This window comes from Zea mays, chromosome 4 (genome assembly GCF_902167145.1).
Source record: "Zea mays cultivar B73 chromosome 4, Zm-B73-REFERENCE-NAM-5.0, whole genome shotgun sequence".
In the NCBI taxonomy this organism is placed as follows: domain Eukaryota; kingdom Viridiplantae; phylum Streptophyta; class Magnoliopsida; order Poales; family Poaceae; genus Zea; species Zea mays.
Window position 1 is genome coordinate 17,901,368 of NC_050099.1, and position 13,606 is coordinate 17,914,973.

The window sequence follows — 13,606 nt, forward strand, 5'->3', positions numbered from 1 at the left end:
TGGGGTGCCCTTAGCTGAATAATTAGAGGATCCGGGGTGTAGTTCACTTAGCCGTCGTGCCGTCAATGGGGCTCGGTGTATGCGGCTCGCTCTGCCAAGTTTGGGTTCGCCCCTTGGGGAGGAGTGCGGTGCATTTAGGAAACCTAACGGGTGGCTACAGCCCCGGGGAATCTTTGTAAAGGCTTCGTAGTGAATCCCTGGCCATTCACCTTGGGAGTGAATAAGGGTCTTGCAAGCCCGGGCCAGAGAGGGAATCACGGCTTGTGGGTAAAGTGCACAACCTCTGCAGAGTGTTATGAAACTGATATATCAGTCGTGCTCACGGTTATGAGCGGCCAAGGGAGCTCCAGAGATTAGTGGTACTTGATCAGAGATACTTTGGTACAGGTGGATATGAGATCGATGATTCTGGTTATGATTATGGTGCTGGTAAGTGGTACTCTTTCCGTTTGGAAAGGAGTACGTTTGGGTTAATAACTTGGGTTAATGCTAAAACTTGGCTTTCTACTAGTAAGTAATAATCTGACCAACTAAAAGCAACTGCTTGACTTATCCCCACATAAAGCTAGTCCACTACAGCCAAACAGGATACTTGCTGAGTATGTTGATGTGTACTCACCCTTGCTCTACACACCAAACCCCCCCCCCAGGTTGTCAGCATTGCAACCACTGCTCAGGCGAAGATGAAGCTGTGGAAGGAGACTTCCAGGAGTTCCAAGATTACGACGAGTTCTAGGTGTGGGTTAGCGGCAACCCCCAGTCGGCTGCCTGTGAAGGCCGCGTTATCTACGTTTCTTTTCCGCACTTTGATTTATTGTAAGGACTATATGGACGTCTCAGACGTATGATGTAATCGACTATTTCCCTTATTAATACTATTTTGAGAACTGTGTGATGATGTCCATATTATGTAACTGCTGTGTACGTGAATAACTGATCCTGGCACGTACATGGTTCGCATTCGGTTTGCCTTTTAAAACCGGGTGTGACATAAGTGGTATCAAAGCCGTGCTGACTGTAGGACCGCTAACCTAGAATAGAATGGTCGTTCTAAGGACTATAGACCTCTGTCTCTGCCTTGACTTTGATATCCCTTCAAAAGTTGGTCATACCGACCAAACCTATGTTCTACTATATACTATACCTTGCTGAAAATTATGTTTTATTCTAATCCTTCATTTACTTATGATTCATTATTTGCTGGTCATATTAATTCTGTTCTCACCCTTTTGCTTGCGATGTCTTTTGTAGATGGCTCGACTTAGACACACTGCACGAAAGTCAGTCATCCCCTTCTTACCCTCCCGCCTTGCTGAGCGTCCGCTTCGCCGTCCCGTGGCCGGACAGTCCAGCCACTTGGAGAGACTACACCACCGCCTGCGTGAGGAGCAGGAGCGTCGACGACAGGAGCAGCAGAGCTCTTCCTTCTCGCTCCACCAGGAGATAGAGTCTGTGAGGAGCTGCTCCCCTGTGCTTCCTCTGGAGCCGCCCCCTGCACCACCACTGGGCGCCCCAGCTTCTGGAGTAGCTGCTGGAGGAGACCCAGACGACGGAGGTGGCGACGACAGCTCGAGCCACGACACCGACTTCTCTGCTAACCCTGAGCCGGAAGGATGGGTTGCTCGACCCATCACTCGCGACGCTGCTCGCGGGTGTCACTTCCATGATGCGCTCGACACCCTGCTACGTCGGGCATTTGACCGGCATACTTGGTCCGTCGAGTATCGCTGTGTGGTCTACCAGCACAGTCGCGGGGTCTACCCGGACCGCTGGGAGGCAACTTGCTTGGTGCGCTGCCCGGAGAACAGTCTCCAGGGTGCAGAGGCCTGCTCAGAGCACTATTCTATCTCTGAACGGGACTCAGCTGAGGCAGCCATGCAAGATGCTGCACGGCGTGCGCTTTCGCACTACTGCTCGGTTTTCGGTGGGGCAGCTGACGGTCTTGACCTGAAGTATTACCCCCGCCGTCCATCTGGCAGCACAGGAGGCGTGATTGTCTCACCTGTCGGTGAGGACAATCCTAGGTTGAGCAGCACAGTCAACCTAGCCGCCGTGCTAAACACGGAGCTGGACCATGCATTAGATGAGCTGAGTAGGGCTCGTGCTGAGATCGCCCTGCTGCGGGCTGAGCGCGCGGAACGTCGTCATTTGGATGGTGGTTCCCCCGCTCCCGTCGGGACTCAGCACCCGTACCGCTCACCTCAGCGTGGACACCAGTCTTATGGCAATCCCGCCTGCAAGACCAAGATAACTCTAGAACCATAGATCGTTAGAGTTGGATCTTGTAATTAATACGAAATATATATACATAGAAGCTTCAGTCTTAGCGTTAGTCTCAGTCTTAGTTAGTCTTAGTTAGACAGGTTAGTTTGCTATATCCTGTGCATCTATGTTTGTCATGATGAACTATGTTTGGTTTGGATCTTTGTAATGATTGTCACCAGAGTGTGGGTATCCCCTGCATTTTGGTTTACATATTATGTTAATGGAGTTAGTTATATAGTTGGGAAACCCCTTTTATTCCACTTTCCTTTCTATCTGAGAAGCTGTGTGGTCTGCGTTGGAGATCAGTGAAGATGCTCATCTGTTCAGTGCTGTTGAAGAATTCTCTTCTCTTTTCTTATGCTGCAAGATCTGCCAGATCAGTTCTGATGTGTGGTTGCATTCTGCAGATGTCAGAGAACAGGCGCAGAGGAGGAAGGCGTGCTCAGCAGGAGCGAGCCGCTCAACAGGAGGAGGTGCCCCAGCAGCAGCACCTGCCACCCCCGCCCCCGATGTCCATCGAGCAGATGTTTCTGATGCAGACTCAGGCAGTTCAAGCCATCGGTCAGACTTTGGCCGCCATTCAGCAGCAACAGCAGCAACAGCAGCAGGCCCCACCTCAGCCTCAGATGCCTCAGATGCCCAGAGACAAGCGTGCTGAATTCATGAGAGGTCATCCACCAACGTTTGCTCATTCTTCTGACCCCATGGATGCTGAAGATTGGCTGCGCACTGTGGAGCGGGAGTTGCATACCGCTCAGTGCGATGACAGGGAGAAAGTTCTGTATGGTCCCCGTCTGTTGAGAGGAGCAGCCCAGTCATGGTGGGAGTCTTACCTCGCCACCCATGCCCATCCTGACGCCATCACCTGGGAAGAATTCAGAGGTAGCTTTCGTCAGTACCATGTGCCTGCAGGTCTGATGACAGTGAAGAAGGAGGAATTCCTGGCCCTGAAGCAAGGGCCATTGTCTGTCAGTGAGTACCGGGACAAGTTTCTGCAATTGTCTCGCTATGCTCCTGAAGATGTCAACACCGACGCCAAGCGACAGTACCGTTTCTTGAGAGGCTTGGTTGACCCTCTGCAGTATCAGCTGATGAATCACACCTTCCCGACATTCCAGCACCTGATTGACAGAGCAATCATGACGGAGAGAAAGCGCAAGGAGATGGAAGATCGTAAGCGCAAGATCAGTGGACCCCAGCCTGGAAGCAGCAGCCGCCCTCGTTTTTCAGGCAATCAACCTCAGCAGTTCAGGCAGAACCAGCGTCCACCTCAGCAGCATCAGCAGTTTCAAAGGCAGTACCCTCAGAATCAGTACCAGAACCGCCAGAGCAACCAGTCAGGAGGTCAGTTTCAAAGGCAGAATCAGCAGGCACCTCGTCTTCCTGCCCCAGCAAGCCAGCAGAACAGTCAGGCAGCACCAGCTCAGGTTGGAAACAGAGCATGTTTCCACTGTGGAGAGCAAGGCCACTGGGTGATGCAATGTCCGAAGAAGGCAGCCCAGCAGCAGTCAGGCCCCAATGCCCCAGCAAAGCAGAATGTGCCTCAGCCTGGAGCAGGCAACCGCTCTCAGCCGCGCTATAATCATGGAAGACTGAACCATTTGGAAGCTGAAGCAGTTCAGGAGACCCCCGGCATGATAGTAGGTATGTTCCCAGTCGACTCCCATATTGCAGAAGTGTTATTTGATACTGGAGCAACGCATTCTTTCATTACTGCATCATGGGTAGAAGCACATAATCTTCTAATAACTACCATGTCAACCCCCATTCAAATTGACTCAGCCGGTGGTAGAATTCGAGCCGATAGCATTTGTTTGAATATAAGTGTGAAAATAAGGGGGATAGTGTTTCCCGCCAACCTTATAGTAATGGGTACTCAGGGAATAGATGTCATCCTAGGGATGAATTGGCTAGATAAGTATCAGGCAGTTATCAGTTGTGATAAAAGGACGATCAAGTTGGTGTCCCCACTAGGAGAGGAAGTGGTGACCGAGTTAGTCCCGCCTGAGCCAAAGAAAGGAAGTTGTTATCAGATGGCTGTCGATAGCAGTGAAGCAGATCCAATTGAGAGTATTAAGGTTGTGTCCGAGTTCCTAGATGTGTTTCCAAAGGATTTACCGGGTATGCCACCAGAGCGGAAAGTTGAGTTTGCCATAGAGCTTCTTCCTGGAACCGCCCCTATCTTCAAGAGAGCTTACAGAATATCCGGACCAGAGTTGGATGAACTTAAGAAGCAAATTGATGAGCTGTCAGAGAAAGGTTACATTCGGCCAAGCACCTCGCCTTGGGCCGCCCCTGTCCTATTTGTGGAGAAGAAAGATGGCACCAAGAGGATGTGCATCGATTATCGAGCTTTGAATGAGGTCACGATCAAGAACAAGTATCCTTTGCCCAGAATAGAAGATCTGTTCGACCAGTTGAGAGGAGCCAGTGTGTTCTCCAAGATAGATCTGAGGTCAGGTTATCATCAGCTCAGGATCCGACCTTCGGACATTCCGAAGACGGCATTCATTTCCAAGTATGGTTTGTATGAGTTCACAGTGATGTCTTTTGGTTTGACCAATGTGCCAGCGTTCTTCATGAACTTGATGAATAGTGTGTTCATGGATTACCTTGATAAGTTTGTGGTGGTATTCATTGATGACATTCTGGTTTATTCTCAAAGCGAAGAAGAGCATGCAGATCATTTGAGGATGGTGTTGCAGAGATTGCGAGAGCACCAGTTGTATGCAAAGTTGAGCAAGTGTGAATTCTGGATCAGTGAAGTCCTGTTCTTGGGTCACATAATCAACAAGGAAGGATTGGCTGTGGATCCGAAGAAAGTGGCAGACATTTTGAACTGGAAAGCGCCAACAGATGCTAGAGGAATCAAGAGCTTCATTGGAATGGCCGGATATTATCGGCGATTCATTGAAGGGTTTTCGAAGATTGCGAAACCAATGACAGCGTTGCTAGGCAACAAAGTTGAGTTCAAGTGGACCCAGAAATGCCAAGAGGCCTTTGAAGCGCTGAAAGAGAAGTTGACTACAGCGCCTGTCCTAGTCTTGCCTGATGTGCACAAGCCCTTCTCGGTGTATTGCGATGCTTGTTACACAGGTTTGGGATGTGTGTTGATGCAAGAGGGAAGAGTTGTGGCCTACTCGTCCCGACAGTTGAAGGTTCATGAGAAAAATTACCCAATCCATGATCTAGAGTTGGCAGCAGTGGTTCACGCACTGAAGACATGGAGGCACTATCTGTATGGACAGAAATGCGATGTTTACACAGATCATAAGAGTCTGAAGTACATATTCACTCAGTCAGAGTTGAACATGAGGCAGCGAAGCTATGCAGACACAAGAAGAAGAGAGCTGAGTTTCGAAGTCGGAGACTTTGTTTATCTGAAAGTGTCACCGATCAGAGGAGTCAGAAGATTCGGAGTGAAAGGCAAGTTAGCACCCCGCTACATTGGTCCGTACCAGATCCTCTCAAAGCGTGGAGAAGTGGCCTATCAGCTCAGTTTGCCAGAGAATTTGTCTGCTGTGCATAATGTCTTTCATGTGTCTCAGTTGAAGAAGTGCTTGCGTGTGCCAGAAGAGCAGTTGCCAGTGGAAGGTCTTGAGGTCCAGGAGGACTTGACCTACGTTGAGAGGCCAGTGCAAATCCTTGAGGTTGCAGACCGAGTCACCCGAAGGAAGACCATCAGAATGTGCAAGGTCAGATGGAATCACCACTCTGAGGAAGAAGCAACCTGGGAGCGTGAAGATGATTTGATGGCCAAGTACCCAGAGCTCTTTGCTAGCCAGCCCTGAATCTCGAGGGCGAGATTCTTTTAAGGGGGATAGGTTTGTAACGCCCCGAATTTTGCAGTTGAATTTTTTTCTTTTCTTTACTCGCCAAATTCGGGCGTTACCTTTTCTTTTTCTTTTGCCCTCGCTAAACCTTGACCTTTTCCAAAGTTCTAGCGGGATTCGGTTTGGATTTCCCGTGTAAGAAAACCCTAAATACTTTATGTTGTTTGATGCACCATGCCGAACCTTGCATTTCTTTTGATTGCTTTGAAAGTGCAAATGCATTCATGTAGAAAGATCGGATTTCGAAAATGAGGAGAAGATCTTTTCTTTCTCTTTTCTCTCTCTCTTTCTCTCTCCTCTTTTTCTCTCTCTCCCGCGCCATGGGCCGACCCCGGCCGGCCCAGCCGCCCCTGGCGCCCCCCCCTTGGGCCCAATTGGCCCATGCCGCCCCCCCCACCTCCCCTTTTTCCCCCAATTCTTTCTCCCTCCCTCTCATTTTCTCTCATTTTCTCTCCCTCACCCTAAGCCGCCGCCGCCCCTACCCCCTGCCCTAGCGCCGCCCCTCCCCGTCGCCGCTCGGCCGCCCCGCCCCGTCCCCGTCGCCGGTGAGCCCCCTCCCCCTCTCCCCTCTCCTCCCTCCCCATCCCCCCTCCCCTTTCCCCTTGCCGCTCGGCGCCATGGCCGCCGCCATGGCCGGCTCGGCCCGCCCCGCCCGGCCGCGCCCTGGCCGGCTCGGCCAGCCCCCGGCCGTGCCCCCCGCCGGCGCGCCCCCTGGCCGCCTTGGCCGCGCGCTCGCCTGGCCGCTTGGCCGGCTCGGCCGCCTGGCCAGCCCGACCCCCCCCCCCCCCCCGCGCGCGCTCGCCTGGCCGCCGGTTCAACCGGGCCGGCTCAGCCGCCCCGCCGCCCAGCTCGCCGCCCAGCTCGCCGCCCAGCCGGCCGGTTCAACCGCCCCTAGGGCCGGTTCAACCGCCCCCCCCTCTGTTTTTATTTATTTTTTTTTATTTTATTTTATTTACTTTCTGTGATCCTAGTTACTTTATTTTAGGTAGGTTAATCATTGTTCATGTTATTGAAATAGGAAGTTTAATTTAAAATTCCGTTATACTAATTGATTCATGTAGTTAATTGTTTATCTCGTGCAATGTTGATCAACTTAAAAGTGATTAGGTTTCCATTAGTGTATATGTAGCAGAATTCTTTTGTTAAGAACCAATTGTAATTAATCGTTAGTGCATAAGATTTAACCCCCTGCGAGACCCTTTCCCGTTTCTTTCTAACCATAACAAATGCGATATCGAATGTCATACTTGATGCATACTCGCTTTACTTGTTCCCTTGTATGGTGTACTGTTCTTTTGTATTAAATATGTGGATGTATGTATGTTTGCGCTCGCATAGAGAACGATCCGGTTGAAGAGCCCGAGGAACCCGCAGGAGAAGCCCCTGAGCAGCAGTCGTTTGGTGGAGGCAAGTGTCCCTTGACCTATCTATGTCCTATTCATTATTTAATTCACCTCCCGCTTTACACATTTATGCCTAAGGATTGACTAGTTTTGTTATCCATGTCCTTGTTTACCTATCTGGGTTGGATTATTACTGTTTAGCTTTATGCTATTGCTCAAACTTTAATCAATGAACATGATGAGATTATCTATGATACGCTGTTTTTCCCTTCTCTTATGATGATGTGATACTTGTGGTCTTCAAGGGGGCTCGAGCGGTTTCTCGAGTGCCTCTCCGTAAGGACCTGTTCTATGGATGACCGCCCGGGAAAACAGTGCAACCATAAGGGTGGAATGGGGTGCCCTTAGCTGAATAATTAGAGGATCCGGGGTGTAGTTCACTTAGCCGTCGTGCCGTCAATGGGGCTCGGTGTATGCGGCTCGCTCTGCCAAGTTTGGGTTCGCCCCTTGGGGAGGAGTGCGGTGCATTTAGGAAACCTAACGGGTGGCTACAGCCCCGGGGAATCTTTGTAAAGGCTTCGTAGTGAATCCCTGGCCATTCACCTTGGGAGTGAATAAGGGTCTTGCAAGCCCGGGCCAGAGAGGGAATCACGGCTTGTGGGTAAAGTGCACAACCTCTGCAGAGTGTTATGAAACTGATATATCAGCCGTGCTCACGGTTATGAGCGGCCAAGGGAGCTCCAGAGATTAGTGGTACTTGATCAGAGATACTTTGGTACAGGTGGATATGAGATCGATGATTCTGGTTATGATTATGGTGCTGGTAAGTGGTACTCTTTCCGTTTGGAAAGGAGTACGTTTGGGTTAATAACTTGGGTTAATGCTAAAACTTGGCTTTCTACTAGTAAGTAATAATCTGACCAACTAAAAGCAACTGCTTGACTTATCCCCACATAAAGCTAGTCCACTACAGCCAAACAGGATACTTGCTGAGTATGTTGATGTGTACTCACCCTTGCTCTACACACCAAACCCCCCCCCCAGGTTGTCAGCATTGCAACCACTGCTCAGGCGAAGATGAAGCTGTGGAAGGAGACTTCCAGGAGTTCCAAGATTACGACGAGTTCTAGGTGTGGGTTAGCGGCAACCCCCAGTCGGCTGCCTGTGAAGGCCGCGTTATCTACGTTTCTTTTCCGCACTTTGATTTATTGTAAGGACTATATGGACGTCTCAGACGTATGATGTAATCGACTATTTCCCTTATTAATACTATTTTGAGCACTGTGTGATGATGTCCATATTATGTAACTGCTGTGTACGTGAATAACTGATCCTGGCACGTACATGGTTCGCATTCGGTTTGCCTTTTAAAACCGGGTGTGACACTCTTGGGCTTTTTGGAGACCTTATAAAATTCTCTACATCTTAGAGTTTAAGCCATGTCAGTTTGAGTAGATTTTATATTGTGAAACATTTCCAATTCAGTCAGCCCTTCCTCTCAACTTTGTCAACTTCACTATTGTTTTGTGGCTTTGCATTCCACTTCTACTTCTTGATGTGTTGGACTCTTAGCATGAATAAAGTGTCTTCAGTATGACTTTGTAGTGTCTTCTATGTGTCTTATAATGTATTCTTTGAGGTGTTGCATCCTCAGAGCCTCAGTCGAATCCACTTCGCATCCTGTGAACTACAACGCACAAACACTTGGGAAATATTAGTCCACAAGGTTATTTTGATCATCAAACACCAAAATCACTTAGCCAAATAGGTTGGGGTCCATTTTCCTTACACTAGCACGCCAGTTATTGTTGGTTAGTAACTATGGCAAATATCATGTTGTTTCTCAAGGGTCAATGTGTGGACCTTTAGTGGCTTAAGCACTCAAAACACTTAAGGGCATGATAGATTTATCTTAGTTTGGGTCTTTGAGCCCTTCATCTAGCAATTTAGTGTTTTTCATGTTAGAAATGATCAAAGGAGAGTTCTTGCACTGGAGGAATATAGAGATAGATAGTGTTATAGCATAATGATATTATAGGTTTTGGATGATCATACCCCTAGTTTAGTTTGCTGATTGGTCTCTAGTCGAGTCTTGTTTAGTCCATCCATCCTCCTTCTAAGGGAGTCCATGCCTCTCCATATATACATAGGAGGGCACGAGGTACAAAGGGAATGGCTCTCAACCTAGGGTTTATTTCCTTGGACTTTGATCTTTATCTTCTTGGCACCACCCTAGTCCTTCTTTATGATTTAGGGCCAACAAAACCTCAAGCACTCCATGAATCTTATATTGCATCCTAATGCTAATTGTTAGTGATATTTCCTACACTAGTGCCTTCCTTAGGTGAGACATCTCATTGCCTATTCAATCCCTCTAGACAACTATCATTTTGGTGGGACTTCCCTTTGGGTCGGAAATCCCCACATAGTGGCTGAGCTCGAGTGTGGGCATCCTAAGTGAAGGCTTGGTTTCCCTTGGCTCGTTATTCTGGTATATGAGACTTCCTTGGGGAAGGGTCATCTATGGCTATTGAGGCATCCTTTTTGCCAAAGGGTGCACATGTGTGCACTTGATTGGTGTAGCCCCGAGCCCTTGGATAATTGAAGGAGTTAGTTTGGTGGTTAGTTAGACTGTCACATCCTTAATTTAGGTCTTAGCATACTCCTATGTTAGACTCTCACCAATTAATTTCTAAGATGGATAAAACTCACACATAACTTCAACAACAATCCATGCCTGCATGGTCATGCTACATCATCATGTTTGAGGATGATAGAGAACAATCACTTTGGCATGGATTATGATTATGCTATACCATAGGAAGACTTCCCATTTGGAAACACGATGTTAGTCTTTAGTTTGTTGATTATGGAAAGGGAAGCATTACTATAGTTGCATGTGCCATTTTACATGGGAAGAAACTTACTAGATGCTTGTGTTCTCTCATGTTTGAAGCCAACAACCAAAAAGTTTATCATAAGAGATTCAAGGTCTTTAGATGGATGATAAAAATGCACAAAACATGGGATACAAAATTCAAAGCTAAGAGCCAATACTTTGCTTCTTCACTTACTATATAGGAGCATCACTTGCCCATGATAACAAATCATTATCTACAATGAGTAGAGAGATGTTCATAGCTTTTGTAGGCTACCCATAAGTTAAGAGCCGTCGTTTAATAGGAATATGACATAAGGGCATATATGGAATTAAGAAAAAGAAGTGACACTTACTTGAAAAGTTGGCAATCCACCTCTTATTCTCCATAATAAATAGGCCTCTCCTATAACAATTGGCATATTTGCCTTACTAATTAATCCCTTTGTTAGACCCTAGTCTCTCCTATCGACCCATGGACTCAGATCAAAAACCACTCCCATCGCCGCCGCCACCGCCGCCGCCGCCGCCAAAAAATGGTAACACCAGGGGTTGTCTACCTCTCATCTCCACGAAGATGCACGACGAAGAAGATGGCGGTCCCATAGGAGCAAGCGATGTGGAAGCTATTGCGCTAAGCCGTGGATCACCACGCGCAACGCGCCACGGGCACTCCAGATCCGGCTGCTGTCTTGAGGGTAAAGCTTCTAGCTATGGGGAAACTAAGATGCCGGTGGGTTGTCCTGGTAGCGACGAGGTAACTACTACCAAGCAGTGTGGTTTGCCACCACGGTGCTCACGTGAGGTGGGCAGGCTCTTTCGTGACAACAGGTTAGTTGGCCTCGACACCGATGCTCCGGTGAACGACCGGCCTTACGCTTGCGTCAATTGTTCCATGACCTTTGGTCGGGAGACGACGCTGTGTGGGCACATGAGGTCGCACATGCGCGACCACCTCTCATCCGGCTCTGAGTCTGAGGAGGACACACCGCCCACGCCAAAGAGGAGAAGGAAGAAGCGGAAGTCAAAGCAGCTGACGCCCCTGGTCACGACATGGGGCAATACCGAGCGTCGCAACGGGAGCCCTAGACACGCCACTACCCGTGAAGAACAACCACCGCCAGATAGGTCGCAGCAGGTCGCGCAGATCCATCAGGACCTGATGGCCACACAGCTTGGGGTGACCGACGACGCTGTCGTCGTCGTCTCACATGCCGAGAACCTCGAGGTCAAAGTTTCTGGATCTGAGTCTAATATGGTTGTTCCCAACATAGGGGTCACCATGCACGGCAGCAACGAGGTCACAGAGAACAGCCGCAGCAACCAGCATGACAATTCTGTGATCATCATCATCGACGATGACAATGACGACGACGCAAATCCTGTCATCACCGTCGCAGGGTCTCCTGGAGCTCCTGGTCTAGCTCCTGATGCAGCGGCAGCTGTGGCCACGGCACCAGCTCTTGCGGTGGCCATGGTGGCAACTCCTACAGTGCCTGCTGCACCTCACGTCGCAGCATCTATGACCATTCAAGGAGCTCCTGCATCTGATCATCGGCCGGTGAAGGGGAACAACGGCGGCTTTGGTGAAGGTGCTCGCTATGGATATGGTGGTGGCAATTCTCTCACCGCTGGCGCTGGCTATGACACCGTCGTCGACAATGGAAAAGCTATTGCTGGCTATAGCAATAATGCCTGCTATGGAGGTAGACGTGTTTCTAGCTATAGCGGCCGTGGCTACGGCGAAGGTCTTGACGGCTCTAGCATCGGCAGCCACAACTACAGCACATTTACTACCCCAGCTGGAGGTGAGAGCAAGGAAGCAGCAGCCTGTGGCAAGGTGTACGGTTGCCCAGACCCAGAGTGTAAGAACAGCAACACTCGTCGTCACAGCAGGATCATGGAGAAGAAAGACAAGGCGAAGCTAGTCTTGCATAGTGGTCGTACTGGTACGCACAAGTGCAAAGTTGCTGCTGCTGATGACCCTTTCAAAACCATCGAAGCGACAGGCATCAACGGCATCGGCGGAGCTGTGGATGACCCTTACAATCTCAGGGGCTGGAGGTTCCCAGCTGGAAGCAGAAGCACCGTCCTCCCGCGTCTCGCCACAAGGCCGCCGGCGCAACAGCCACCTCAAGGAACAGTGGCTATGGCTGCCGCCAATAATCCTGTGACTGGTCGTCATTTCTCAGCTGGCAGCAACACCTTCACTGGCTGGTCACTCCCTCCAACTACCAGCAGCATCCTTCCGGCAGTCCCCTTGCACAATCAAGAACAGAATCTACTGGAACAGATAGCAGCAGCAGGACACCGCAGCATCAATCCTGCGTTGTTCTCATTCTCAAGGAGACAAGAGGAAAACCCACTACTAGAAGGTATAGCAGTGGTGCCTAGCAATGCAATTGCCAGCAGTTCCTCCACTCCTCGCCCTGGCGTTGCTGCCGCTACTCATCAGCCCTCCGAAGCTATAGGGATCAACAGCTACTTTCCATCCATTGTTGATGCCCCTGCCAATACCATGGGCCGTCGCTTGCCATTCTTCCTAGCTGGAACTGGAGCTGGAAGAAGCGACATCCATGCACTCCCTGTGTGCAGGCCGGTGCGCCACCCAGCTCAAGTGATGGCAACGGGTGGCGATCCTTTGACTGGTCATTTCCCAGCTGCCATCTCTGCCACTGGCTGGTCATTACCTGCAACTACCAGCAGCGGCCTTCCGGCATTTCCCTTGCAGAATCCGCCAGAACAGATAGCAGCAGTGGTTCCTAGCAACGCCATTGGCAGAAGCTCCTCCACTCGTCGCCCTGGCGTCCCTGCTACTACTGAGCCCTCCGAAGCTATAGCAGGGATCATCAACAGCAACGTTGCAGCCATTGATGCTCTTACCAACACCATGCGCGGCTTGCCATTCTTCCTAGCTGGCAGAAGCGCCATCCATGCACCTCCTGTGTCTAGGATGGCGCACCGGCCATCTCAAGGGATGGGGGCTATGGTTGGCAATCCTGTGACTGGTCATTTCCCACCATCTATGGCTGCCAATGGCTGGCCATTCCCTGCAACTACCAGCAGCAGCATCCTTCCTGCGATTCCACCGCAGAATCAAGAACATCGTCCACCACAAGGGAGACTGGTGGTGCCTGCGAATGGTGAGCATCCCTCCACCCTTCTCTTTGGCTCCAACACCTTTCCTACTCTCCCCTCGCAGAATCAAGCGGAGAATCCACCAGCAGAGGAGACAGTGCCTGGCAATAACGGAGGTCGCGCCATTCTTCTCTTTGGCATCAACATCG